We start from the raw sequence: 26,797 nt of genomic DNA on the forward strand, positions 1-26,797 counted from the left end.
TGGTTCTCCTGCCTGATCCTGTCCTGAGCACAGTCCTGGTCATGGAGACAGTCATGTGTGGAGAGGAGGCAGCCCAGCACTGCCACCCAGGAGAGTGGCCTGAGTGACCCCTGCTCAGAGGCCCAGGTCGGTTCTTGGAGGGGCAGGGGCGGAAGCATCAGTCCTTCCCCTGGTGTGGAGCCACGGTTCAGGGCCTTCCAGTGCTGGGTCCTCTGCTGGGTCATCTGAAGCATTCCTCAGGGGGAGCTGCCCAGTCCAGGAGCTGACTCTTTGGGGAATCAGGCATTTCCCAGGCCCCTAGGAGATGGACCAGACTTCAGCTGGCTACTTAGCAGACCCAGGAGGGCCTTGACCCAGCTGGACCTGGGAACCTCTGGATCTGCCAAGCTGTCCACGAGAATCCCAAGTGCTCGGGGTCACAGACATTGCGGGGCCAGGCCAGACCTGAGGCTGGTTGTGATCAAAAGGTCTCTACCTGCATGTGCCACTCCCGTCCCCTGTCTCTGTCTGCATTTGACTTTTCAAGTTTCTCCTATGCAGAAGTGTGTCATGTGCTTCAGAAACATTATTTCATGTAGTTCTCTGAACAGCTGTTCAACAAAGGGATTGCTATCCTTAGTTTACAGAAAAGGAAGAAAAGTTCAGAGAGGTCCGATTTGTCCCAGTCACAAAACTAGTCAGCCATAGGGCTAGGATGCGAAACATGATCTGACCCCAGATGACAACAATTGCTAGAATGACTGAGTACTTAGTAAGCTGGGCACCATCCAAGCACATCCCACGAATAACTCATTTAAGCCTCACCCCAGTCCTACAAGGTAAGTACTACTATTAGCATCATCCCCATTTCACAGATGAAGAAACTGAAGCACAGGGTAAGTCTTCTCACTTGTTCACTGGAGTTGCACAGACAGCAAGGGCAGGATGGGCATGTGAAGCTAGGCAGTCTGGTGCAGCACCCTTGCTTGTAACCACTGCATGTGTTGCCTTTCTGGGGTCTGTATTGTTCCACGACCCCGCTCTCCCTCCCGTGCCCTGGCCACACTCCCTGGGCACAGTCTTCCTGCAGGGGCATGGCCACCGTGGTGTCTGTGGGGTGTGACTGACTGCCCAAGCTTCTCAGAACTCCTTTGTTCAGAATCACCAACGGTGAGGAGACTGGCTGTGAGAGGGAGCAATGCTGCTTTTCCTGCAGACATGGGAGCAGTAGGTGGTAGAACCCCCAATTCTGCCGCCTGATGTCAGTGTGGTTTCCTCCAAGACAGTGCTGCCCACGCCAGTTACCATGTCCTCTTGCTTTGCCTCCCAAACAGGTTCGTGTGTGTCTGTGCGTGTGCGTGCGTGTGTGTGTGTGTGTGCGTGCTCAGGGCTCACAGAGACAGCTGTGCTCTCCCCGGAAAGCTGCCCACAGTATTTGTGCTGTGAATGTTCTCTGTCCCACTTCCCAATTCATCAAGATTACTTTGCATTTTATTGGTCTACAGACTTCAGTGGGTATAGGCTCCCACGGGAAATGGAAAGCAGGTGAGAGGCGGAGAAATGATCTTCAGAATAAATTCGTGGGCCAGGAAGGGGGCGAGTTTGCAGTTTGTGGTAGGGAAACTGCAAAACACGGAATGCTCGGTTGTGAACGCTGCGAGAAAGACTGACGACCCCACGAGATACAGACCAGAAACATACTTGGCCCATTAGCTGTGGGCTAGGAACTGTGATAATGTGGTGTCAGGAAAATAAGTTACATTTTGTGTTTTTCCACAAAATAGCTCAGAGGATCACAAACGGTTATCTTATTTACTCATCCAACAGGTAAAAGGGACTTGATGGGGTGAGAGGGTCTTGGGATGGAGCAGGATATGTAATCATGTAGTTTGCATTTGAGAAATGGGAGTTGAAGGAACAGATTTGCAAATTGGCTCAGCAATTCAGTGAAAACGTGAGCCTTAGATCTCAAATTTCTAACTCTTCACTCCTCGTCGTTCCAAAATTAGGGTAATAGCCTGTTTATGCTTAATTATATGTATATATATAAATTATAAATATAAAATATAAATATAAAAAATATGTATATAATTATATATGCTGATTTACAGCTAGTCTGGCTCTGGGCCGGGCATTGGGCGTGTGACACTTCCCAGCCCATTTCCAGAAGCTGGAGGGATGGGTGACGGTTTGCTGCAAAGCGGTTGAGAAGACGATGCCACACAAAGTCACTAGAAAAGGAAAGGAAGACAGTCATGGTTTATGGGTTGAAGCAGAACAGAAAGGAGCGATGCTGCTCTGGGGGGAGAAGTGTACGAAATGTGTCCACCTAATTTAGAAGAATAAAGCTCTGTTGTCCCTCTGGCGGGGCCCAGAGTCCAGATCAAATGCTTTTCCAAAGCTGCCCTCACTCATCCAAGCCCCACACCTCAGCTCCAGGCCCCAGCAGCCCAGCCCCAGGTTGGCTGGCATCTCTGCTCCAACAGAGTTCTCACCGTAACCATTGTGTTTTCTGAGCGCTAATCATAGGCGAGGACCCAGGCTCCATGCACTATGGGTGTTAACTTGTTCAGCTGCCCCCACCCCATCACCCATGGGAAAGGAAGCATTGTTTATCCCTTTAAATGGAAGAGGACAGAGAGGCTCAGAGTGGAGGTGATTAGGTCACACAGAGGTCATGAGGGGTCAGGCCCTCCCTTAACTTATAAATTACGTACCTTCCCCTTCTGGCCCATGAACTCAAGGGCGTGCACCCCTGCTGCCTGGTTGCAAATCCTCACTAAAGCTCTGTGCCCTGCGGGAAGCCCTGCCCCTGAAATTGATGGAGTGTGGCACCCAGAGCCCTGTTCAGGAAGCCATAGCGCCCCCTGGTGCCTGAGAAGCCTAGCTCTAGCCCCAAGCCTGTCAGGGCCGAAGGTTCCCAGCGCTCGGGCCAGGACGGCGGAGCTGAGCCACCCAAGGTAGGAAAGAGCTGCTCCCCTCGGCCAACCCAGGCCGGTGTCTGAGGCTGCCCTGTGGGAATGCCTCAATCCAGGAAGCCCAGGCACTACATGGCCTCTCTGGCTGACGCTGGATCACCAGGCATTCCTCTGCCAGGCTCAGCGGCCTGGGAGAGACACCCCAGAGAGGGAGACTGTGTGGAAGAGTCCCCATCAGGAGACGGGTCTCAGACATGGTCTCGGCTTGTGAGTGGGAGGATGGTTGGCAGCCCCTGCAGAGGGCAGCAGTTTGCTTTTCTGGGCTGTTAACGCCAGGTCTGCTTCACCATGCGTGGCCTCGTGCTCTGAAGGGCCCAGGCTCAGTTTAATGCTCTGTGGAGATAAACAGAGACCAATCAAATGAGAACAAGCTGTTTATTCCGAACTTCCTTGAGCAAGGGAGGCAGTCTTGCATTTTGGCAGAGACTCCAAGGCAGGCAGAAGGGGTGGGGACGCTTTATAGTGGGGGAAAGGGACGGTTCCAGGCGTGCCCTGACTGGAGGCTGCTGGCCCAGGGAGGCTGGAGGAGGCTGAGTGGAAGGAAGCGGGGCGTCCTGTGTGACTGGTTAGAGGTGCATGTTTGGCTTTCTCTGCTTGGTCCTAAGTTGAAACCAGGGACAAAAATTAGGGAAGCTGTCAGTTATTGATCAAGTCCTGGCCATTTGGGGCTGATTGTTACAAGGATTTTGGTTTGGTTTCCTGGACTGTCACTGGAGATGGCAGTCTCACTTCCTGCAAGAACGACTTACTTAAAGCAGGCTGGCCTCCTGGGCTGGCTATTGTAGATAAGGAGTTGGTTTCCTGGGTAGGTGGCTGCAGGCTGTGGGTCAGAGTGCCATTTTTATATATGGTCTGGCTGTTGAGCATTTGCATATTCAGTCTCTCACTTCACTGTCGCCGTCTTGAAATTTTTAACAAGGGGTCCCGTATTTTCATTCCACACTGGGTCCTGCAAATGGCATAACCAGTCCTGTGTTCATTTTTGGACTCATGACCAAGGACACATTCATGATCTAGCTGCAATTTTCAAAGTTTTATTTAAAATTTGAGATTGTGCTGTCCCCAGGTGCTGAGGGCCTCCTGGTAGAACCCAGTTCAAACACCCGGGAGAACGTCCTTGGGGCCTGTTGAGGAGTCTGTGTCTTTCTCAAGCCTGCAAATCTTCCTGTGTGTTTTTCCCATCTTGGTATGGCCTGGGTCTTCTGGACAGTGTGGGTGTCAGTGAGCTGGGGCTGAAACAAACATCTAAGTTGGGTCAAATTTCGTTTATTTGGATCCTGTTCGTTTAAAATGGAGTGTTGGTATATTTTATGACAAAGAGATTTGCTAAGCAAATACACTGTGCAAAACATTTGCAGGGAGGGGGGCAATATTTAACCTGTGGAGAGCAAAAATTTCAAGGACCTAATCAGCACTGCTACACAAAACCAGTGAGAAACCTTGTAAGTCTAATTTCAATGCATAGTTTGCTGTTTATGTGTCAGAGGAGGTCATTGAGAGGACGTGACCACCGGTTAACCTGTGAGCTGGACCCGGGCAATCAGAGGCTCCTCACCCCGTCCCCTGCCCTTGGAACCTAGGTTCTACCCACCATGACCACACTAGGAGCTGTTTCAAGGATGCAGCTTTGAAATAATGTGTCGTTGAGACCATCTGAACCCACTTAAGGCGTCTGCATAAACTTTTAAGATTGACTAGCAGGTGTGGAGATCTGGGGGCCACCTCAAACAAGTCTCGTTTGTAAGTTCCTTTGCTTATTAAACCTGCCAACAACCAATCTGGGGCGGCTGCCTCTTTCTTGGTCTCTCCTTGCCCTCCCTTGTTTGGCCCAGTTTCAGATTCCACCCAGGGATGCTCCATCCAGGAGCCAATTATCACGAAAGTGGCTTCACAGCCCAAGGCCTGCAGATGTAGCCTCGAGACGGCATCCTGAAACACCCAAAAGCAAGAATATGAAGTCTTCCTTTAATGATTTGCGATTTGGGGGCTCACTGCAAAAGCACATCTTTTTCAAGCCCTGCCCTGAAGTGCTGAGGCTTTTCTGTACTGCTGTCATCCCCACTGCTCCCTGTCCCAGATTTCCCGTGGACACCAACCCCTGCGGGGCTAGCTCCCTCCCTTCCTGCCTGAGGACCAATCCCTCTGCCATTGTCTCACCTCCCTGCACAGAGACCCCCCCAGCTTGGAGTAGTCCCTCCCCCTCTCCCTGCCCTAGTCCCAACAACAAGCTTGGGGGCGGACATAGCAGCTCCGAGCCCACACTCTGCCACTCAGTAGCCATGAGACCATAACCAGGCTCCTTAACGTCTCGAAGCCTCATCTTCCTTACCTGTGGAATGGGGACAGTGATCCTATCCTGCTTGGGGTCCAGGTGAGGGCAAAGGAGATAATGTTCCCGGGAAGGGGTTGACGCATTCTGGCCCAGACCCACACTCAGCGAACTCAGCCGTGGTGACTCTCCCTTGCTTATGTGGTTAATTCCAGATGGTCATCACCGTCGCTTCATTGCTTTGGTTACATGTTTCTTTCTGGTCAAGGAAAATTTCCCCATTTAAGTATTGCCTCAGACATCAGCTCTGGCTTTGAACGCCCTCAAACTCTCAAAGGATGGACATTTTTCTCCACTGAGGGCATTCATGAGACAATGCCACAGGGGCTGGTAGCAGCTGTCGGAGGCCTTTCTTAACCTTTTTGAAAAACATACGTGATGGTATTTTGGATCCAAGTCTGACTCCCCTCCCCAGTGAGGGCAAGGACTCTTGCTGTTTTGTTTGCTAATGTAGCCCAACCCCTGGCACATAGTAGGAGCTCAGTAAACTTTGTAGAATCATTGAATGAATGAATATTTTCCCAATTTCCCAAGGAAAGCCTGGGGTTGTATCATTTCCTAATTCTGTTGCCATTTGATTCTCAGTGACTCTTAAAGCTGGTTAAGACAGAAGTGGAAACCGTATGTAGACTGAGTTGCAACCTGATGTTGGGTGGGGAACGATGGCCAATACCTCTTCCAGCCTGGCTCCTCTGCCCGGCACCCTTGGCCTCGCTCCAGTGCTGGCCCTTCTAAGGGGCTGAGCAGAGGAGAGGGGGGCTAAGGCAGAGCGAGGAGGGGGAGCCCGGAAGGGGTCCAGGATGGGTTTGCACTTCTTGGTAGGGATGGGGCAGGAGGACCAAGACTCAGGCACCAGGGTAAACTTTTTTTTTAATTTAAAGAAAGATGCTTTTCTGTCTCTCCCTTCTTTAACTTCTCTGCCTCTGGTCTCATTTTCAAACCCAACCCAGTCTTGCAAGGGCACAAAAAGAAGGGCTGAAAAGCTAACTTTCATTTTGTTCCCTTACTGGTAAAGCTGGGCTTTCCAGTTGCCTTCTGTCACCCGGATCTGGACTCTGGCTTCACCTTTCTCCCTTGCATTGCCAGCTGCCCTCCAGCTGCTGTTGGCTCCTTTGCCATCGAGGAAGTTTGCACCCTGAGCGCTCGGCCCCCTTAGCGACAGTTCCTACAGTCTGAGCCGCGCCGAGGTGGGAATATGGGTGACCTTGTTTCCAGCTGGCTTCCCCACCTCCTGTCTTTACAGAGCTGTCATTTTCAGAAGCTGTAACTTTGTGCCCCCAGTGCTTTTAGTGGAAATCCTAAAGGCTCTGAAAAACGAGTTGTTTGTTATTTATTTTGGTAACTAAACTGGCATTAAATTGTGACCTGAATTTGGTGGCAAAATCTCACCTGAACTGAGGCTATTAATAGCTCGTATTTAGCCCATAAGTGTGAAGATGAGTATGTTTTGGTGCAGAAATAGGAATATGTCTAATTGTGTCATGCTATGTTCATATGTTTAATTGTGTGCTGTCCCAGACTCCCTGGGGGCATCACAGACCGTGCCACACTGCACTGCATGGACATTCTTAAACTGGAATCTTCTGGATTTCGACTCACAGCTGACCCAGGGTTTGGATACGGGCCGTGGATCTGGGTGTGTCCAATGCAGGAAGGCAGTGGGGAGTAATGCCTTTTGGAGTCAGATGGCCTGGCTTCAGCTAGCAAGTACTATCTGTGCGGTCTTGGCAAGCCTTGTAACCTTCTGGACCCTCTGTCTCTTCATCTGTAAAACAGCGCCATGACTGTTCTTTCACAGCACTGGACAAGGTCTGCCCTGGCTGTCTCACCACCTGCACTGCACCTCCCATCACATTCTTGCTGGTCCCTCTTCTTAGACCCACTTGCCCCTAGATGTCTCCATGCCTGGCTCCCACCTCACGTTCCGACGTCCACTGTGTTCTGAAGTCACCTTCCCACAGAGGCTTCCCAACCCTGCCGATGAGGCATTGACTCCCCCTACCCCTCACCCCATTCTCCCACTTTGCTTTTCCACCTAGCACATATCTCTACCTGCAATTATATTGTGTGACTGTTAGTTTTCTTGTAAACCGCCTGTTCCCCCCACTAGCAGATAAGCTCTGCCAGGCACGGCTTCTTGGCCAGATTTGCGGCCACCTGCCTGGCACATGGAGCAGCCCCACTGGTGCCCAGGGAGGGGCAGAGAAGGGGAGCAGCACCCATGCAAAGGTGTCCTCAGGGAGCATGGTGATGGGCGATGAAGTCTCAAGGCCGGACGGACTCGCCCACCTCCCCGTACTCCTGGGTTCTGCCGGTTCCTCCCCAAGTCTCCTTGGAGTTGCTGAGTTCTTCTATTTAGAAGGGGTCAAAGGAGGCAGAGAGACTGCATGTGTGTGGGGTGGGGGACTTCTGATGCAGGGAAACGGAAGGTGACTGGGGTTTTTGTCAGGACACAAGACCAAGCTGATCAGATATTTCCTTAAAGGCCTTTGAATGTGGACTTGGGAAAACAACTCAGAGGGCCATTGCTCTCTGCACCCATGGTGAAATTCTTGAAACCTTATGAATGGTTTTTTGCAGCAACCCCCAGAAACCTCCTGAGGGTGCAGGTAAGCCGAGGGCTCTGAGGGGAAACCAGGCCCCCCATGGGTGTGACAAATATGGGAAAAGCCTTTCCTGCTGGACGTGTGTCCTCAGAATTCCTGGTACCCGGGACTGGGCAGAGTTCCCTGGGGAGGAAGACAGTGTTTTCCTGAGTCCTTCTGCGGTGCTTGAAGCTGCTCCCTGATTAAGCAGAGAGCAGTCAAGTGTTCTTGGAGGCAGCCTGTGTACCAGGTGATTCTTAAAACAAACGGAAGCAGGTGCTGGATTTACCGAGAGGGCACTCTCCAATATTCCAGGGCAGTTGGGGGGAGAACCAGGAGCTCTCTCACAGAGCCGTGAGGGCAGGGTTTTCGAGGAGATTCCAAGTGTTAAGGGACACGTGAGTGAAGTTCTTTAATTAAAGGGCTGATTTGAAATACTGAGCCCAAGGGTCCCAGAATGAAATTCATTAAATATCAGAGACCTTGAGAATGTACGCAGGACGCCAGCAAATAGAACAGCATGGCGAGTAATGTAGCGAGCAGCCATGGATCTGCTACTGGGATTATAAAACTTTACCCTTTTGCCAGATTTTCAAAAATAAAACAGAACATTATAGACACAATTGGAGCCCTTACGTCTCCTCCCCCCCTCTCTGAATTTGGTTATTAATCCCAGGCATGTTTTCATATTATTAACACAAATATTGTCTCCACAAAAAATTCTATTATTGTATATGTTGTTAAAGTTTACAGATCATTTATAATATAAAGTTTTTATTATATAACAACATATACTATGTATGGACATACATTATAAACTGTTACACGGTTATGTACAGCCTTCAGCAACGTACCTTTTTGTGTTCAATACTATGCTTTGAAGATTTACCCATGTTGATTCACAGAGCCATAGCTCAGTCATTTCAAGTCTGTGGAACATTCCACAAGTTATTTATCCATTCTTCTGTCGATGGGCATTTAGGATGTTGTAAGTTTCTGCTCTTACAAGTGATACTTCAATGAACATTTTTTTTTACCGGTGTCCTGTTCTTACTAGAGTTTCTTTAAAGTGTTTTTCCACGAACAGAACTGCTAACTCAAGAGGTCTGCAAATATCCAGCCTCACTTACTTTTGCGGGACTGGTCCCCAGCGGGTCAGTATGATCTACACGCGCACTAGCAGAGGGCAAGAGTCCCTGTCACACTGCATCCTCACCAACTCTGGTGTTGCCCAAGTGTTTCCTCTCTTCGAGGTGAGGGTTCCAGGCCTTGGCCCCCCACAAGCTGACAGCAGAGGGTGGTCTACCAGCAACATTTCCAGAAGTTCAGGGAGGGAAGTGCTTGTTCTGTTCTCAGAGGGAAGCAGGGGCCATACTGTCCCTTCCTCCCTCGCCTTTGCCCTTTCCACCTTCACCCTGGAACTCTGTGTGGGGCAGGCTGATCTCTATGGATAGAATCATCCCCGTTCTCTGGCCTTTGCCTTCCCCTTGGCTTTGACATGAGAGAGAGGCTGGGACAGGAGACCAGAGGATGAGAGGAGCAAGAGGTCAAGGTGTTTGTTCTGGCCACTCCCCGCCTGACCGAGGTCTTTGGTCTGAGTGCCCCCTGGGCCAGCCTTGGCTCCCCCTGGTTCCAGCTATGCTGTTCCCCCTCACCTCGCCCCTCCCCACTGACGCTGGTCTCTGGGGCTGCATCAGCTCACTGGCTCCCTAAATCAGCCCACCTGTTATAAACAGTCACTAAGTGTACCATCTCCATCCTTCCCGAAATGATACACTTTTGGATTTCGTAAATAGTTCTAATATTTATGAATACTGTCCTCCATCTAGTTTTTCCCATAAAAGGGGAAACATTGGGATACAACCAGGTGACACTGATAGCTGAATCAGGCCGTGAGCTAGCAGGCCACTCACCTGCCAAGTGACCATCCCACGAGCATTCAGATTTGAGCTCCAGCAAGATGACCAATGCTTTCACACCACAGACCTGTTGTGGGGGGCCCTTCTGTCCATGTTAAGTCTGTGAACTCCGGGGGGCTGCTGTACCTTCCTGAAAGGGTTGTTGTGGGAATAAGAGGAGATCATCTGGGTCAAAGGCAGAGAAGCTAGTGGCTCATCAGCTCCTTTGGATGAATTAGGAAAAAGTACCCCTCCCTTTGGGCACTCATGGCTCTGCAGGGGAGGGGGTCTGGCGGGCAGAGCCCTTCCTGGTGGGGAGCCTTTGTGCAGTCCGCAACTGATTCAACGGTATGCTAGGGCCCTGCTGAAGTCCTTACCCAGTGCCCTTACCCGATAGCGGTGACAGTCTAGTGGATCCCAGATTCAGGCAGATCTAGACTCGAGTCCTGTCTATCTCCTAGTCCACCCCAGGGAGTTCTATGGCCCATCAATGAGTCCCCTAAACTCTTCATGTATTCAAGCTGTGTACAAGCAGCCTCTACTTGGGAGAGCTGCAGTGAGGACTGAACTGAGAAAATGTCTGTAATATGTATAAAACCACGTTTGGCACACAGTAGGTGCTCACCGAGTGCTATTGCTCTGACTTAGTTGCTGTTACTCTTATTTGCAATCAGTGTGGTCCCCACTTTGCCCTGTAGGTGGGATCTAGAGTCCCCCTGGGGAGGCGCCTATGTTAGGAGGCTGCTGTCATCTGGGGCCGGTGTTCTGAGATGATTTTCCTCCTCTGAAATCCTCCTGCTGTAATTACCCAAAAGACAGTTTTCCACTCCAAGACCAGCCTTGACACCATGACTTTTGCTTCTTAATGTCTGGCTCCTTCCTCCAAATTGCTTTCCTGTCCTCCTCTCTCCACCCCTCTCCCCTCCTTCCTCCCTTCTCTCCCTTCCTTCCCCATCCTTCTGTCCCTCTCTCTCCCCCTTCTCCTCCCTCCTCTTTCTCTTCTGAACAGCCTCTCGGCTGCACAGACGTGGTGGGTGCTCGGTGTTCGGTGCAGGGATTGGAGAACTGTGCTGCCTGGGGGCCCAGAGCAGTACAAGGACTTCAGTCCCACTGCCCAAAGCTGTTAGTTACAGGTCACAGGGGGGAGGCGGGGGAAGCTGACTGCTGGGCTGGACAGAGGGGTCTTTCACGAGGAGGCCTCTGTCTAAGGGGAGAAACAGCTTCCCTGGATCGCTGGTCTCACTGTGACATTTGGTCTTCTGGAAAGAAATGACCACTCAGCCCCTCAGTGAGGCCTATGGCCTCCCCAGCCCCTGCCTGGGCCCTGCCCGGGCCCTGCCCGGGCCCTGCTCAGCCTCTGCCCTAGAGGGAGAGTTCGGGGAAGAAGGAAGAGATAGTGAGGGGTTCAGGGGTGCGTGGAGTACCCAGATTCTATCTTCTGCTCCCGGAGTAGGGGTCAGTCAAGGTCACCAGAGAGGGCAGTGGAAAGAAAGGGCTGGGACTCTGGGAGAACACGAGGACACACGGTGCCTCACCTGTCAGCAGCCTCTTGGCTGGGTAGCTGTTTGATTCATTGTGGCATCTGGGCAAGGTGAAGCCCCACACTTTGTAAAATTGGTTCGAACTTGTGTAATCACATAGATGACTTGGTTTCTTGATGAACACTGTATTAGAAAGATCAAAGCCTTGTGGAAGAAAGATGAGGGTTTTCCTAAGCAGCCAGTGTGTGTTGAGGGGACGGGAGAGGAGGAAGTGGCTCCCTCCAGTGGACAGCCACAGTAATAGCACAAACTGGAGCAGTTTATTGAGCACGGAGTTGAGAGGTAGAGGAATATACAGGAAGAGCTGCAAATGTTGGCTTATTTCTCCTCCTGGGACCCCCTCCCCCCACCCAGCCGGCCCCAACCCAGCCTGGCACGGCTTCCTTGACCAATAGGCTTCTCTGCCCAACAAGATATTTTAACAAACATTCACTGTGCATCAGACCCTAAGTACTTTATCCAGAGTAACCCATTTAATTCTCATAGTAATCCTATGAAGTAAGAACTATGTTAGCAGCATTTTACAGAAGGAACAAAGGCACAGAGAGGTTGACTAACTTGCCTGAGAACACACAGCCAGTATGTAGAGACACTGTGATGGAAACCACGGTCTGGCTGTAGAGTCTATGCCCGTGACCATATCCCCAGTGGCCTTTTGGCCTCTGGTTTCCCCAGGTCTCTGGTTATGTTCAGGCGCTGATAAAAACACCTCCACCATCTCCATTATTACCTCTCTAGTCTTATAGTTGCCAAAGCCCTTTATTATTTCATATCCCTCATCTCACTTGGTGCTCTGCGAAGTAGGAAGCACAGACACCATTATCACCTCCTTTTTACAGATAAGGAAATGCAGGCCCAGAGAGGGACAGGGCGTACCCAGGGTGGCACAGCTGGTAAGGCTGGAGCTGAAGCTGCAGGCAGTTCCTCTGGCTGCGCTCCACCCTTCTTCCCGGGGCATGGCGAGGCCTCGTAGTAACTCCAGCGTCCGTTCCTCCCCAGGCAGGTCTGCTCCATCTTACCTCATATGTGCTCTCTGAACCAGTTTTCTCTGCTGTCTCTTGCTGACTTTCACACCCTCTTGCCCTGAGGGCCTGCTGGCCACCCTCTGAAATTGTTTCCATTTCACCCATTACCTTTGCCCTTTTGCTCCCTCCCCAGGCCTGAGATGGCCCGCTTCGGGGCCCTTTTCTCCTTTACCACATTCTCTGCAGGCAGACACCTGGCTGACAGGGTCTCAGGGTATCTTCTGGGGAGGCAGATGGGCTCCTTCAGAAAATATTTATGAACCCATTCTTTCTCAAACTTTCTGTACCTCAGAGGCCCGCAAGGTGTTTGTTAAATACTCAGATTTCTGGACCCCAGATACTGAGTCAATTTATTGGGCATTTTATACAGTTGTCTGCAGTGGGTCTGATCTGGGGGTACCACAGCTGGAGAGAGAATGTTTCTGATGGAGTGATTCTGGTGTGGCTCCCCCGGGTACAGGGCCAGGTCTCTGGCGGGGGGGGGGGTGGGGGCTGGGAGCTGCCCCTCCAGGCAGAGCCGTGGGAGGCGCTGCAGAACTCAGAGCTGCGGTGGGATGTGGGTGAGGCGGCCGGAGGTGGGGCCGGGAGTTTCCCGGAACTGCGGTGGCTGTGGCCTGGCCCAAGTGGCCGTGTGGACAGGCTGCTGACCGATGCAGGGCATTTCTTGGGGCTCTTGTAACAGCGTACCACAAACAAAGTGGCTCTATCACAGAAATGTAGCCTCTCACAGTTCTGAGGCTAGAGGTCCAAAATGAAGGTGTCAGCGGGGCCAGGCTCTCTCCTAAGGTTCCAGGGCAGAACCTTGCCTCTTCTCGCTCCTGGAGTTGGCTGGCAATCTTCGGAGTCCCTGTGCTTACTGACGCCTCTCTCCAACCTCTGTCTCTGTCGTCACACGGCCGTCCTCCTCCTGGGCGTCTCTCTCTTCCTTTAACCAAAGGGTCATGTTGGATTTAGTGCCCAGCCTGCTCCAGTAGGACCTCATCGGAACTTCTCTGCAACAACCCTGTTTCCAAATAAGGTCGCATTCTCAGGCCCTGACGAGGGCTTAGAACTCCTGCGTATCTTTTTTGGGGGATGAATACAGTTTAGCTTTTAACAGAGGGGATCCTATTGGTGCTTCTCCTTGGGATGTGTACACATCTAAGGATCTTCTCTTCAATCACAAATGGGGAGCAAATAGTCTTAAGTCCCATAAAATAGCACTTTATGAGCATAGCATTAAGACGTGGCTTTTAGAAAAAGACCCGAGTAACTATTCACAGATTCGAATGCTTTACCGCTGATGGAAGTCCTTCCCCATGACCATTGGGTAAAAGCAGGACCTGGAGTTTCAGGTGTCAGCTCTGGGGGACCGGGGCACCCAAAGAGTGAAAGGGGAAGACATAGGGAAGGTGACTTAGAATGTTCTTAGAAGCTGATTCAGCCCCCACCCCACCCCGTTTATTCTCACTGACCCCCAAGGCACTGGAGGTCTCTGGAAAGACAGGTCCTGGTTCAGAGCTCTGCTGGGTCCCCGGCTTTGTCCAGATCACACAAACTCTGTGACCTTGGGCCACTTAAACTTTCTAGACTTCGGGTTTACTTGAGTTTCTCATTGTTAAGTGGGAAAAATGAAACATAAAACATGATCACCTGAGTTGCCATCAGGAGGCAAGGAAATAATGTAGTGAGGGAGGGAGGAGGTGACTTCCTGGGCTCCCAGAATGAATCATTTCCCTTCCTCCTCTCTTTCCCCCGCCCCCTCTGTCCTTTCCTTCCAGGGGGAAGTGTGGGACATCCAGATCATGACCTTAAGGCACTCCAGGGAGTGGATGGTTGTTTTTCTCTGGGAAGTCTTGCCGTGTGGGGGTGTGTATGGGGCGGGGTTGGGGGGACCACCTGAATATGTATTGATACTCGTGGTGGCAGCTAACAGATGACAGCTGTGTCCATAAAAGCTCAGGTTCTGCTCCCAAAACTCTTTGAGGTCATGCTATTTGTTTCCCTCTTGTAGATGAGGAAACTGAAGCCTGATTGTCATCGCCCTAATCTTCATCTGGTTATTAGACACCTGGGGTGAACCGCTTTCAGTAGTGGGAGGAGGGCAGTGGGCGAACACGCAGTCGAGGATGCGTGCGGCCAGCCTGGCTCTGGGCTCGCTTCCAGTCCAGAGTTAGTGTTTCCAGTGTTTGCAAGGGGGAGTCAAGAGTTACTGAATTCCCGCTCATTATTGTTGAGAAATGGTAGTAAGTTCATCAAAGGTGATCTACTGTAAAATTTGATTTGTAAATAAAACCGCAGGGACAGGACTATATCCAGGTTGCTTTTCAACCTCTTCCTTTGTTCTTTGCCAGAGTTCCTCAGGGTCGTTGGTTGGTAGTAAGCAGACTGCTTTAGAACACCGTTGCTCTTTCTGGAACCCCGTGGGTGTGAATAGACAGGCATACACGTGCAGGTGCTTGGAGATCTTCCAAATGCAGTGCAGCATAACTGATGGTGGTAAAATCTTGTACCACCAATGGACAAGGCCACTGGATGAGATGGAATCCCCCCTTCTGCCCCCTTCTGTCAGGTGATTTGGTTGCCATGGTGATGGGAGATTGGGGAGGAGACTGAGAACTCATGATCACATAGGCTCTTTAAAATCTTTGTGGAGTGTGACAGCTGCTTTTTGTCTCTGAGTCCCCATCGGCCTAGGACATGCCTGACTCTGGTAGCAGAGTGGACGCTATGTGAACAGTAATGGCCCTGCATGTGATTGACTGAGTGGACTCTGTGTTCCTTTGAGTTCCTCCCTTGATAACCAAAGCGCAGGAGTGGGTCCCGGCAGTTGGCTGGGCTGCACTGGTGTGTAACTTTTCTCTTTTGATGTTTTAGTCTAATCTCTCTCTTGGTCCCCCCTTCCTCCTCCCAGGTCCAATTTTTAGACTGCCATTTCCTCTTTGATGTGTCTGGAGGCTGAGGCTTCCTGCTTTGCCCAAAAAGATTACTGTGAGTTTGCTCCCTTGTGGGAGTGTGTCTGTCTGCTCATGCTCACCACCCTTCTGCCTTATCCCTCTTGCCGAGGTCGAGCGGCTGTTTCTGCCCAGAGCCGGAGACTGAGTGGGGGTCTGATGGGCTACATAACTAGCTGCTGGTCAGCGATGGCAGCAGCAAGCTTGGTGACCCAGGGACTGTTTGGTCCATTTACACACCAAAGCACATCCCTCATGGTAAACTCCCATGTGGTTCTGAAGATGCTCAAAAAGCCAGCCCACCCAGTGGTCTCGAGCTGACTTTGACTTCCTTCCTGGCCCAGCCTTTTAATTAATTGAGAGAGGAAACTCTGGTTTAAAAACTTTTGGGGGTGGGCTGGTTTGATGTGAAGGGGGTGTGTTTGTCTAGTCCTCGCATGGGGGTGGGGGGTGGTTTCAGACAGGAAGGCTTCTGGCCAATAGTCACTGCTGTCATCAGCACCTTCCTTTACTGGGCACCTTCTCCGTTTCCCGCACTGTTCTAGACATTCTGGGCGATGCAGACCCGATCTCCTAAAGGGAAAATAACATCATACAGAAAATTGTGTGAGATGAATAACTGCATATATAGATCAGAGACCTACACCTGAGAGCTAAAACTGCAAACCTCTCAGAAGGAAACATAGAGGAAACATTTACGACATTGAATTTGGCAATGATTTCTTGGATATGACACCAAAAGCACAGGCAATGAAAGAAAAAATAGAAATATTGAACTACATCAAAATTAAAAATTTCTGTGTGTCAAAGGACACAATCATACTGAACAGGCAACTCATGGAACAGGAAAAAATATTTGCAAATTACGTATCTGATAAAGGGTTAACTTCAAAGAACTACAAAGCAACAGCAAAAAAAAAAAAAAAAAAAATCGAACAACTCGATTGAAAAATGGGCAAAGGACTTGAAGACAATCTCCAAAGAAGATACACAAGTGGCCAATAACCACATGAAAAGATGCTCAGTATCACTAATCATGAGGGGAATGCAAACCAAAGCACAATGAGATACCACTTCACAACTATGAGGATGGCAACTATCAAAAAAAAAAAAAGAAAGCACTCCAGTACCTCTTCTAAAAATAAATAAATAAGTAAACCTAATTACCTCCCCCCTCAAAAAATAAAAAAATAAATACACAAATAAATAAAAAAGAAAGCAGTTCTCGGCGCTTCAAAATAGTTAAGATGATAAATGTAATTGATGTGTATTTTGTCACAATTAAAAAAAAAACAAACCTCTTGACAATGTTCTGAAGTTGGTATGATTCCCATCTTACAGATGAGGAAACAGAGGCACAAAGAAGTTAGGAGAATTTCTTAAAATTACACAGGCAATAAATGATAGATCTGTAAGGTGAATGCAGCCAGTCTGCTTCCTCTAAACAGCCACGCAGTCCATCCTCACTGGCATCAGGGCTCTGCTGAGTGCTCACCCACCTCCCCACTCTCCCTCCCCATCCTGCGTAACACAGCCGTCCCCTCTCCAACACAGTCCCCATCCTGTTACCCTGCTTTAGTTTTTCTCAGCACTTGACTTCTAATATGCTTATTTGATTAACTCTTTTATCATTGGTCTCCTGGCTTCGTGATGGCAGGTGTTGGACTTGTTGTTAACCATGGTGTCTGTGCACCAGGCAGAGAGCAGGCGCTCAGTCCATACTTGTTGAATGAATGAATAAAAATGTATTGGGTGTCTTGTAGGTGCCAGGCACTGGAAATACTAACATATCAATGAAATCCAGTCCCTGGCCCCAGGGCTCCTGGTCTGGTGGGGAGATGGGCAAATGTTCACAGTGAATGCAGAGGGAACACCCAGCCCCGCCCGCCTGGGGGCCGGGAAGGCTTAGTTCTGAAGAGTGAGTTGGGGGTGTCCAGATGAAGAAGAAGAGGAAGGGCTTTCTAGGCAGATGGAACAGCATGTGCAAAGGCCCAGAGGTATGAAAGAACACAGACGTTTAGGAGAACCTAGTTAGTTAGGGTGTAGGAGGCCCAGGCAGATCTTAGCCTGCTAGGAGCCCTCTGGTGAGTCTGGGGAGTGGTTCCGCTCATTGCCTTCTTTCCTGTTTCCTATGTTCCAAGAGATGCCTTATATTAAACCTACTTCCAGCTCAGTTGGGCCTGGAGTTCCATCAGCGATATTCAGAATCATCAGAAATACAGACCTCCTTGGGAAAGGGATGGAGACTGGCATTTATCCAGCATCACTCTTTGGCTCTGAAACTTGCTTTGCTTTAGCTGTGGAATCCGCACACCTGCCCTGAGCGGCGGGTAGGTGGGCGCAGCAGGCAAGCCCATTGTGGACGCCGGGAAACCGCTGCTCAGCATCGAAGTCGCACAGGTGGCACAGTGAGTACTCGAACTCAAGTCCACCACTGCAGAGCCTGGGTGTCCAGCTGCGTGGAGGACAAGCCTCTCAGCTCTCACTCTTCCTGACTCCTCTGACCCTCTTCTAGGTTGGCCTCGCCCAGCCTAGCAGAACAGCAGCAGAGGAACCTTATCTAAGTGTTGGCTGCAGACAACCACCCAGCGACGGTTCTTTCCAAAGCCGCTCAATAGATTGTAAAGCAGGACTGACTCTCTTCCTGGCTTTCATCACCTGGCCAAGCAGCAAAAGGACACCTGGGTTTTGCTGATAAAACCAGGAACCGGGCACCCATCCTGCAACACGGGGTGGGGGCACCCATCCTGCAGCACTGGGGTGGGGCACCCATCCTGCAGCATGGCGGGGGCACCCATCCTGCAGCACTGGGGGGGCACCCATCCTGCAGCACTGGTGGGGGGGCACCCATCCTGCAGCACTGGGGGGGGCACCCATCCTGCAGCACTGGGGGGGCACCCATCCTGCAGCGCGGGGGTGCATTATTGTTTTAGGGGGATGCTTGTGCCTGTTTCCTCTGCCAGGGCTGGGCTGGGCAAAGCTTGTGTCAGCACACCCGTCCTTCCTGCCTCCCCTCCCACTGTGGTAGGTGACCTGTTCATGCACTTCCCTGGGCCAATCCTGCTTGCCTCGCCCTATAGAAGTCTTCTCTTTTCTGCTTTTCTAGTTTCCCTCCCTTTCCTGGGTAATTCCCAGCAGCGTACTGTATGCTGTCACCTCCCCATCTTTAAAGAAAAGACCCCGCTTTGACCCACAGCAGCCTCCAGCTGTTGCCCTGTGCCTCTGCTCCCTTCCCACCAAACTCCTGGAAGCAACAGTCTCCACTTCTGGTCCTCCCTTTCTCTCTTGAACTCACCCCAAACTATCCTTCATTCCTACCACTACCTAGAAACTGCTCTGGTCAAGGATCCCAGTGACCTCTGCATGGCCAAACCCATGGCTCATCCTCAGTCCTGACTGTGCCTTCCCCTACGTGCAGTTAGCCACCAAATTGTGTCAATTCTGCCCCTTAAATCTCCGTCCCATCTGTCTGCCTCCTCTCCATCCCCATTGCCCCAGTGCTGGTTCAGACCTGGCCCCTTTTCACCTTTATTGTATTAAATATCGTCTTTAACTTTCTCCCTGCCAATGCCTTTCCCCTCTCCAAACACTCCTTCCTCCTCCATAGATGCCAGCACGACAAAATCACCTCCAACTTTCCAAATCCAATGTTTGGGAATTTTTCAGCTCTTCCTTTATTTGGATCATTCTTTTGATCACTTCTTACTTGAAGCGTCCCCCTTTCGATATGTCCCCTTTTCAAAATTCGTCATTGACTCTAGCACCTTTGGGACACCAGCTGCATCTTGATCCGGCTCCTGCCTCCTGCTAACCATCACCTCCCTACTCCTCTTTCTCCTAAACTTCTCTGCAGCCCCTGTGGTTTTCCTGACTTGCCACATCCCCTCTGATCTCTGTTCCTTGCACATATGGTTTCCTCTGCCTGGGATGCCTTCTCCTTCCCCTGCCTCCTTTGCATCTTTCCAGTTTCAGTTACAGTTTTCCTCCCACAGGTGTTTGTTTACTGCATCCCTACTGTGTGCTAGACTCTGTGCTGGCCCCGTGGGTCAGAGGACTCTGCACCTCTGTGATGGTCTCCTTGATGTTACATGCACCTGCTTTCTAGGGACTTCCATAAGGCATAAGTGTTTGCTTGTATTTGTTGGTTTCTGCTAGACCACTGCTCTTCACCTGTGAACCCCCCAGAGGCAGGTCTGGCTTGGCCCACAGCAAGTCATAAATCAATATGTGTTGAAAACATGGGTGACTGGATTGCCCATGATGGAGGCGCTCCCGTAACTGGGTCCCCAGTGTTTGAGACATGGCTCCAGTGTTCCCACGTGGCACATGTAGGAGTAATGTTGATTCGGTGGAGCTTTGTTTAGAATTTTGACCAGGCTCCCCAGATCAACAAGGATGTTATTGGAGCTTTTTGTATTTCTGCTAGATTGGCAATTCTCTGCTCCCCTCTGCTTTTTTCCCATCAGTCGCCTCCTGGAATGTGAGGGAAGGAGGTGAGCTTGGACGTTTGGATCCTTTTGATCAAGGTCCTCAACAATGGATGGCCAGAGAGCCAAGGGGAGTGTGGATGCAGGAAGCTCTGTATAGAGCAGGGCTCTGGAAGCTGGGATTAGATTGAGGCAAGTCAATGGGACAAAGAGGTATCCATCCATCCATGGATTCTTAAGACGTTGTGAACAGGTGGGTCAATTTTCCATTCCAGACACCCATGCCCCACAACTTTAAATAATTCAAGCCAACAAATGTCAGGCTTCCTCTGTGACCCTTCAGAGCCTGAGCAGGCTAAGAGTTGTCACTCTGAGTTATAAGTATTGTCACTCTGAGTTATAAGTATTGTGGACACATTTGTCCTCCACCCAATGAGGATGGGGGGTCCTTTAGGGCAGGACACATGTCCTCGTCTTTACTTCCCAGGACACTGCTGGATCGATGGTTTGTTGAATGAATAATGAAGCACCAGTTACCTGTTACCAGTGATTTAATAGACACTATGAGGGACATAAAAATGACAAGGATAGATAAACAACAAGGTCCTACTGCAGAGCACAGGGAACTACATTCAATATCTTATAATAACCTATAATGAAAAAGAATATATATATGTATAACTGAATCACTGTGCTGTACACCAGAAACTAACACGTTGTAAATCAACTACACTTCAATTGAAAAAAAAAAAAAAAGACAAGGAAAAAGTCATTTCTCTCAAAGAAACTATAATCTACTGGGAAAGTGAATATGTTGGTTTGAATTTAAGAACCCCACGGAAGAAAGTTTTCCCCAACGCGATTTATAATCTGACCAAGAGCAAAGGTGAAGTCCTCTTTAGACGTCATTTTATTGTTTCTTCATCCCCCTAGACGATGAAAGAGAGAAGAGAGAGAGAAACTAAGGAATCTTTTAGTTCCTGCTGAAATTTGGGGGCCCTGCTGGGACATTCTGTGTGTGATGGAGTGGGGGAAGGGAGGGTGTGCAACACAAGTGCCTTTTTTCCCCCTTCTTATGCAAGTAAGAGCTTTTCATAGTGGACATTGGAAATCAGAGATGAGAAAAAAGGAAGAAAATACCCCGAATCTTATCATTCAGAAATAACCATTGTTTTTATTTTCGTGTCGTTTAGCCTCTTTCATTTTTTAAAAAAAACAAGACAGAACCCTTATTGGTGTTTGCTTTGTGTATAGGGATTTTTGTTGTTATTACAAAAGCAAAGAATGGTCATTGCAGACAGAGTAGAAAACATAAATGAGGAAATGCAGGAGAAGGTTGCCCCCGGGCTCCCCAGCGAACTCCAGGATTGATGTTCTGGTGAATTTCCCTTGGGTCTTCCTTGCTGTTTCCCTCCCCTCTTTGTTTATGCCATAAAACAAAACAGATGAAACTCCAAAGTTTTTTTTCCCCTATATGTACCAAGTTAGAAAACACAAAGAACCAACTAAATGAACACAAATAAAAAGAAAGAAGAAACCAATGATCCACTGTCACCAGGTGTGTTTCTGAGCCCATGCATGAGTCACTCTTTCCTTCCCCCCGACTCTGTTCCTTTTCTTTCTTCTCCTCTTTTTTTTTTTTTTCTTTTTTTGGAGAAATGGGAACCATTATATTACGTTGAGGCAGGTCAGTGGAAGACACAGATATCCTCGCAACTTTGCAACTTGCTTTCAACGGGGTGTTCACAATTATTAGCAGGGATAACAGAGGCTGAGAAGAACGTCGCCACACTGAGTCTTGCCACTCACTCAAAAGACCTTTTTTCCCTCTTTTTAAAAAAATCCTGAGAGGAGGGGATGGCTTTGTCAATGAAGGGCATGCTTAACTTGCCCTAGGGAACTTCATGGTTTCCTTATGGGTAAAAAGGAGAAGGGGAACGTCTTTTTACAGTCTTTACACAAAAATACAAACACCTCAGATTCTTTCAACAACCTGGACTCATTCATCCAGGAGGGCTTGGGTAGGGGGAGATGGGGGAGAGGCTCCCGGGTGGGAGACACCAGCTTGTCCACGGGGGCTCTTGGCTGATCGAACCAATGGAAAGGCTCTCGGCCATTTCTCCTGGCCTGTGGCCTGAAGGAGTCCCAAAGAGCAAGGGCAGCCAGTGGTCTGTGTTGCCAGATCCTAGGCCCCTGGTCCATCTGCATCACCTCATCTCACCCACCAAGCATCAATCAGGACCCACTACGTGCTCTGTAGATGTGTGCTGGGCTCTCGGACATCCGGGGAAGGAATACATAGCCTCTGTCCTCCTCAAGAACCAAAAGCCTTGCTTATTCTTGTGCCTCGAGAAATTCATGGTAGGAAAACAAGTGTCTGGACATCATACCCTGGAAGAGGAACAAGATGTCATCACGGAGAGCCCTGCACAGCCTGAGATTTGGGGCCTGGCTCAAAACTGAGCTAAATCGGTGCTTGGACCTGCAACAGGGGAATGATGAGAGCTATAGGTTTAGACTGTGTCACTTGTCACTCAGAGAATCTTGGGAAGAGCTTCAGAGACTAATCAGAGCTCACTCCCAAGTTACAGATGATGACACTGCTGGAGTCAACAGGATTTACTCAAGGTCAGGGTGCTGCGTTGAAAGTCATGGATTTTTGACCACCAGTTCCCTCCTCCAGACAGATTTAAGTATCTTTTATCATGGCCATGATTGGCATCATCAGGGTGGTAACAGCAATAGAACCATAATAGCAGCTGTTTACTCAGTTCCTGCCACGTGCTTCGCATGGTGGGTTTTGGCTGAATGATTTCCGGACAGATAGCAAGGGTTCTTTTCTATCTATTATGGGCCAATTTTTTTTTCAGATTTAGCATTTAAAAAAATTTGTAGTGGAGAAATGGGGTTGAAAATACACACTCAACACATATTTATCAAACTCCCACTCCATTTTAAGGCACTGGGTTGGCCCTGTGTCAACACAGAGAAAAGGCCAATACGTGCCCTCAGGAAGGTCACAGTCTATGAGAAAGGAAGACCAGGAGGTAGGTGGGTGGCTCCCTCACAGCAGGCCATGTGCAGGGCAGAGCTAGTCACAGCCCTGCCTTATGGGAGCACAGCAGAGGGGCATCCGGATTGGAGAGGTGGCCAAGAGGAGATGCACCTGAAGTTAGCCTTGAGGGATGACATTCATGAGCTGAAGGGGAGGTAGGCAGATGGGGAAGTGGTGATGGTGGTGGGCGCTGTAAGAACATTCCAGGGAAAGGATCCAGCATGTGCAAAAGCAGAGTGGCCTGCTGGCCAAGTCCAACACCACCATGTCCCTTGAGGTTTGGAATAAATACCTGTCGGATGTATGAATGATCAAACACAAATCTGATTTGATTTGAAGTCTGATTCCCTCCCTCCTTCTCCAAGGTGAGGTCTTCCCTGCTCCTTGAGTTCTGCATTGGATGTTATCAGAGTGGGCTGTGTGTGAGCTTGGCTGATCCAGGGAGCTACTGGGGTTGCCTGAGCCCAGCTGAATCTGGGGCAGGAAGGGCTGGCCAAACTTCTTCAGCCGAACGTTAATGTTAATTGACATTTGAATGTTGGAGGAAAAATTCCTGCAGAACCAGTCCTGGGTGTTTCATGAAGACCGGGGTGGGGTGGGTGGGTGGGGTATCCCAGAGTTGTTGCCTCTGACTGGTGTCAGGCCCAGGAGGGGACATGAGTGTAGGTCACAAGTAGTCCCTGTTAACTTTTGGCCACTTAATGTGCCTCCGTCCTGGCTTCCCCTCCGCCTTGACTCAGGAAGGACAGGCTTTCCTGCTTCCTTAGGGGCTTTCCTTCTCTCTCTGCCTCCCTCTCCATTCTCATCTCATGTAATCGTCACAGCCACCCCATGCAGTAAGCACAACAGATGAGAACACTTGGTCCTGGAGAGGTGAGCTGGCCATACATGGCCACTCAGCTGGTGGAAGGCAGAGCTGGGTTCCAAGCCTTGGCTTTTTTCTTCCCAGAATCTGTCCTCTTAGCAAGCACCCCAGACCTCTCCCTTTCAAACATGGTTGAGCCTCTCTAATGCCCTGGGTTAGCCATTGTCATAGTCAGTAATGATTTCATTTGTTTATTTGTTTCCATGCTGGGCCCCCTTTGCCTTGTTCATTGCCATGTCCCCAGGGCCTAGCTCAGTTCCTGGCACAGAGGAAACCTCTGGTAAACCTTGGCTGAAAGCCCAGTCTCATGAGGGCAGGGATTTTTTGCCTGTTTTGTTTTCCTGTTGTATCCTTCAGGCCTGGAATGGTGCCTGGCACATAATAAATATTTGTTGAATGAACCAATGAATTGAAGGGACAAATGCTGGACTTTGGAGGCACAAAAACACATAAGCTTAGTCTTTACCTGGGGAAACTCACCATTGAACGGAGGAGACAGGCATCAGCAGTTCATGCTGTAAGAACAGCCCACTGGCCCAGATTCCTGCTGCTGCACCATTGGGCTGCACGTTGTCAGCGCTAAGAAGTTTACAGATGCTTTTCCAGGAGCTCTGGATGCGGCAGGAGATAAGGCAGACAAAGTTCCTGCCTGCCAGGGGCTTATGTTCTCCTGGAATCGTGTGATGTTTCGGTTTTGCTGTAAAATGAGTTGAATCGTGGCTCGTGATGAGACCAGCATCCTTTTCCCCCCAAACAGCCGGGCCATCAGCCAGTGGAAGACTGAGGCTTTGCTGGTGCCCCTTCCGCAGATGGAAGGCAAGGAGCCTGGTCCAGCTGCAGAGAGGAGAGCCCTGTACACACTGGAAGACGCCTGGGTGCCCGCAGTGCCGAGGAGCAGAACCAACCAGAAGTGGCTGGACTGAGCAAGTGCCAGGAAAGGCAGGGGAGCGTCCGGTGCAGCACGTGGGCTGGGAGGCAGGCCCCTTCTTAGCTTGGTGACCTGGGGTGCCTGGCCCCATCTCTCTGAGCCTCAGCTTCTTCATCTAAAAAATGGAGACAATAATACCTGGGCTGTAGGACAGGTTAAATGCAGCACAAGTGTCAAGCCCTTAACCCAGGGCAGCACAGGAAGTTGCTCAGTGAGGGGTTCTGGGGTTCAGAGGTCAGGGGTCATGCTGGGCGGTGCCAGCTGGGTCATCTCCATGGCCACTGCAGCAAGGCACGTTCTCAGCTAGAACAGGTCTGGGGAGCCAGTGGGTGCAGGACTGGCAATCAGTCTCACCCCCAGCCTCAATCATTTACAAATTCACTCATCCTACAGATATATTTACGTATATTTACTATTAAATTCCAGCTTAACCAGAAAACACTGATTAATTAAGCACTCAACAACCCATTAAATTTTAGGCTCGACTTTTCTAGGAAGCCATTTTGCAGCACAGCGTGGGATTAGTCAGTGTTCACACAGGGGGATTCTGACTAAAGGTCATTTCAGATTCTCAGTCAGTGAATAAAGGTCCACGTGCCCTCGGGAAGCCCACGCACTAGGGTATTAACTACGTGCAGGGCACTGACCTGGGCATCTGGGCTCCTGCCTGCAAGGAGCTTGTTTTTTAAAGGAAGAGACAGATAATAGACAAACAAATAACTCTGCAGATGGTGACAAGTGCTTGGAAGAAAAACTAGATACTGGAGGAGGAGGGGAGTAGAAAGCAAAGGATATCCTGCCAGGGTGGCCGGGGAAGGCTTCTCTGAGTGGGTGGCATTGGAGCAGAGACCTGAATCCAGGGATGGAGGGGGCCGCGTGGATGCACAGGGCACAGGTACCTGTGGGTGCTAGTCAGCTTATGTATATAACAGCAATTACTCAGCAAGTGCTGCTGCCCTGGGACTCCATGATGTTAGTGGAATTGATAGTCTCTGAGGATGTGAATGTCTCCAGGTATCCAGGAGATGAGCTTCTTGTGTCAGACAAGGAGGAAGAACGGTGGAGTGAAATCGTGGAGCCATGTGGATAGTGGGGAAGCTCTTTCCTGGGCAGAGAGAACACCAAGTGAAAAGCTATGAGATGGAAATGTGCTTGACATGGTCAAGGAGCAGCAAGGAAGGCAGTGAGCCAGCACGCCTGGGAGGAAAGCAAGAGGGGCAGGCGTGAGGCCAGAGGTTCAGACCCCATAACACTTTCTAGGTCATGTGTAGAATTTGGGGTTTGTTCTGAGCAGGACAGGAGCCACTGGAGGGCTTTAGGTTGCCAAAGGCTCATTCTGACTGCTGTGTGGAGGGTAGGTGGGGTACAGGATGGGCTGGTGGATGAGACAGGAAGCAGGGAGGCCAGGTAGGAGATATTGCAGTGGTCCCATGGGGCTGGTGGTAGCAGTGGGGCAAGTAAGAGGAGGGAAATCAGACCCCTTGAGTGGTCGTGGTGGGTGGGTGGGGCTGGGCAGGGCTGGGCAGGGCTGGTATCCCTTTGTTGGTGTTGAGGGTGGATGGGGTTGGCCGTCACAGATCACTGGGGTTGGATAAATGCAAACTGCAGTCTCAGATGCTCTGCTCCTGTTGTCTGAGGCTGTCTTGCTCTCCTGTGCCTTTGTGAGCCTGCTGGGAGGGCACCCACTTCCTGAGCATCCTCCGAAGAGAGGGCTGTATTTGTTGGCTAGGGCTGCCATAACCAAGTGCCACACACTGGGGGCTCAAACAGCAGAAATGTGTCATCTCATGGTTCTGGAGGCTGGAAGTTCAAAATCAAGGTGTTAGCAGGGTTGGTTCCTTCCGAGAGAAGGATCTATCCCACGCTTCTCTCCTTGGCTTGTAGATGGCTTTCTTCTCCCTGCGTCTTCACATCATCTTCCCTCTGTGTCCAGATCTCCTCCTCTTACAAGGACATCAGTGGTATTGGATTCGGGACACCCATATGATTTCATTTTAATTTATTTATCTCTTTAAAGACCCCATCTCCAAGTACGGCTGTATTCTGATGTGCTGGGTGGTTAGGACCCCCCATGAAATTTTGGTGGGACACAGTTCAGCCCATAACAATGACCCCCGAACCCTGGGATGGGGTTTGGTGCTGGTTGGTTGGTTCACTTAAAGCTCAAAAGGCTGGGTTCGCTCTACCTGCAGCCCCTTTCCTGCAGGTTTGCTCCTCCAGTAGCCCGCCTTCCGTTTCACCTCCTTCCCCCTCC

The 26,797-nt window shown here is 50.1% G+C and overlaps 1 protein-coding gene across 1 annotated transcript in view; it reads left to right on the top strand.

Annotated features, from left to right (window-relative positions):
- The first annotated feature begins 2,740 nt into the window (after positions 1-2,740).
- Positions 2,741-26,797, top strand: part of SLC34A2 (solute carrier family 34 member 2) — a 187,640-nt gene continuing 163,583 nt past the window's right edge. Inside the window, exon 1 of the mRNA XM_032495200.1 lies at positions 2,741-2,939. The gene's annotated coding sequence lies outside the window, so the exon portion shown is untranslated. The remainder of the gene's footprint in view (positions 2,940-26,797) is intronic.

Source organism: Camelus ferus, chromosome 2 (genome assembly GCF_009834535.1).
Source record: "Camelus ferus isolate YT-003-E chromosome 2, BCGSAC_Cfer_1.0, whole genome shotgun sequence".
Lineage (NCBI taxonomy): Eukaryota > Metazoa > Chordata > Mammalia > Artiodactyla > Camelidae > Camelus > Camelus ferus.